General features: G+C 40.9%; 1 protein-coding gene across 1 annotated transcript in view; it reads right to left on the reverse strand.

The window, feature by feature from the left end:
- LOC107090343 (4-hydroxyphenylpyruvate dioxygenase) overlaps positions 1-3,164 on the reverse strand; it is a 16,956-nt gene that overhangs the window by 1,754 nt on the left and 12,038 nt on the right. The window lies entirely within an intron of this gene.

A 3,164-nucleotide genomic window follows, 5' to 3' on the forward strand; every position in this document is an offset into this window, starting at 1 on the left:
AAATATTTTAGGGTTGCACCGGTAGCGATACCAATATCGGGTGGGGCCCCGATCCAGCACTAAAATGGTTGTATCAGTATCGGCAAGTCCCAACAAATAGGGCACTGATACCATTTTGAGAGCCAAAAGTTTATTCAACTATTGTCACCCACTCCTGGTAGGCAATAAAATGTTCTACTGGATTCACTTTGTATTAGTCTATTTCCTGCTTCACAAAGGTAGGCAGCAGCTTGACAAAACAATGATTGCAATTATTTTTCATCCAAGTAGTATGCATTTCAAGCAGATGGTATCGGTATCAGCCGATACTGCACAGCCAGGTATCAGGTATTGGTATTGGGGGCCCAAAAATGGCATCGGCACAACACTGATATAAATATGATATTCATGTGTACTTGTTGATGGCAATAAAATTATTTCTAAGAGCATTAAAAAGCATTAAATTAGTGTTACTCATTCCTATATACTCCTGTATGGTGTCCTAGTCAAGGTGCATTGGGACTAGCTAAACATCAGTCCTTGGTCTAGTGGACATTCTGGTTATTACATTTTTATTAATTTGAAGTTTCTGGACATTTTGATCAGAATAAAAAGTCAAATTTATCTTAATTGAGTTTTTTATTTTTATTTCAAAAAATACATTTTTAACACATCTTTAGGGAAGGCATCCATAGTTGTGTATTTCATTATGAACCTGACTGTCTTGTAATCAAATGGCTGTGGGTGGGATTCTGGCATTCAACTTACCAACTGTTGATGTGCCTCTGGGCAAAACATTTCACTCTAAGTTACTAACCCATCTGGTATCAGTAAAAGAATTTGTGCTGCTTTGTGAGCTATAGTGTAAAGCTTATTGTCTAAAAGAGGATTCTATAAGTTTAGTCCATCTACCTTTTATTTAAATCTTTCCAGTTTGAACTTCTTGTCACCAGTAATAAAATGTTGTAAAAAGAAAAAAAAATGATTGAGACTAGCAAATAAAAAATCTTTCCTACATTTGGCAAAAAAAATCTAAATCCAAAACTGAAGCTGGCAGAACCTTTTCAGCCCCACCTGGGTCACCTTTTGACGCTCAAAGCTCCAGCTAATCGACGTTGGGTACGCAGCCCCTCTGAAGCCAATCATTGTTTAAGATGCCGTTCATAAGCTCCTCCTCCAGCTTTTCTCCTGCACACATGCTGAACTTCCAGCCACCTCCACCCCATCTCTTCCCTCCCTCTCAGCCTACACTCATGCTATGTTCAAACTAAACACAATTTCAGCAGAAAAAAAATGTCTGTGGCTTCAATTTTGATGCTTTTACACATTAAGGTCAGATGCGCTTCTGCTCCTGCAGCACATCCAGTAATGATTGTCCAGAAGCATGAGATGCTTCTGCTGCTCCTGTGTTCAATGGCAGAAAGCGGCTTTGCTATATTCGCTGTGATCAATGGGTAAAAAGTAGTTTTAATTATTTTTTTAAGTGAGAAAGTCCACCTCTAAACTTCATCTGTATAGTCAGATCATCAAGATTACGATCCTGCCTTCAAATATTAATTCCCTGTCAGATCCGCTCAGACCCCCACATACCAGAGGTTCTCTGTACTGGGAATCCCCAGCAGCAGCTACCTCTTAAAGCCCCTACTGTTTGTGGCAACTTGAAGTAGATGTTAGCACTTTCCAGATATGTGATACAAACTGCAGGCACCAGAATAATAAAAGCAAACATATTTTGCCTGCATCGGTTTGACATTTTAAGCTAATTTAGGCGTTAAGCTGTTCCAGGAGTGATCATAGCGATCTGCATCAGCAGTGCTGGGTCTGTCTCCCTGCCAGCTCCCAGATCAGCTTCTCTGATTGGTTGATGTGATGCGTCGAGCAGCAAAAGTTCAGTTTTCCCAACTCCAGCAGCTGCTGCTTGCGAATGGCGTCATGCGCCTCAGATGCTCAGAAGCTCATGAAGCGCTGCTTCAGCTGCTCAGATGCTTAAAGATGCGCTGCTCCTGCTGCTCTACATGTGCTGAATGATCTTTTGATTCACATCAACCATAGAATTTGCATTTAAACCAGCTGCTTCTGCTCCTCAAATCACATCCGCTGTGAACATAGCTCCAGTCTCATTCATCCTCCGACTTATTCCACCACCAGTGCCCAGGCTCCGGGGAGAACACTACTTTTGCTAAATCCTTCATCAGAGCTCATGACAATTCACAGCATCAAAGTCGTCTGCCGGGGTCTAAGCCCCAAAGAAACTATTTCATTTATGTCAATAAAAATCTCTCTGATTGTAACTTTTATTTGTGATTCTATCCACCAGGTTGAAAAGCAACAATGTTGTTAAAAATGGCAAGTCAAAAACAATTTAAGCTCTTAAATGGACTTACAGCAGGAAATCCTCTGATGTCTTCGCTGAGCAGCTTACAGCATGTTTCCTCCATGCCTAATCTATATAGATTTCCTGTTTGATTAAAATCTGAACACTCCAAACTATTTACATTACTTTAACTCAGGGGTGGACAGCTCCAGTTCCTGAGGGCCGGTATCCTGCAACTTTTAGATTTGCCTTTGGTTCAAAACCTCAATCAAGTATTTAGATCAGGGGTCCTCAACATTTTCCAGGCTAAGGACCCCCAAACTGATGGCGAGATGGAGCGGGGACCCCCTAGTTATATATATTGTATGAAATTGTCTTCTATCAAACTGGTCCTATAGCCACTCTATTACAGATGTAATGTAACAAAAGTAATTTCTCCCCTGGGATTATTAAAGTATTTCTGATTCTGATTCCTGGTTGATGGGACAGGTGTTGTGAATGAAAGCTTGAAAGAGCTCCTGTGTGTCGCTGAATGTGAGCATTGATGACTGGAAGACATCTTCTGCCTCCATTTATCTGTTTACTACGGTGTCTTAAATTAATGTAAATGTGGATTTAAAGACATTTCAATCAGTGGAAAACATTGCAGGGGGGATATAAAAAAAAGCCTAATCAACCAAAATTTTCAAGACCCCCATGCAAAACCTCCATGGACCCCCTAGGGGTTGCGGACCCCCTGTTGAAGACCCCCAATTTAGATGATTGAGAGGACTCTGGAAGAAGAGACTGCTTAGTAAATTGGTAACTCAGCTAAAATCTTAATCTGACACTTGGGTCCATTTCAGCCCATATGTATTGCTCCTCTCAGTGT

The sequence above is a fragment of the Cyprinodon variegatus genome, unplaced genomic scaffold, assembly GCF_000732505.1.
Source record: "Cyprinodon variegatus isolate N-32 unplaced genomic scaffold, C_variegatus-1.0 Scaffold291, whole genome shotgun sequence".
NCBI lineage: Eukaryota > Metazoa > Chordata > Actinopteri > Cyprinodontiformes > Cyprinodontidae > Cyprinodon > Cyprinodon variegatus.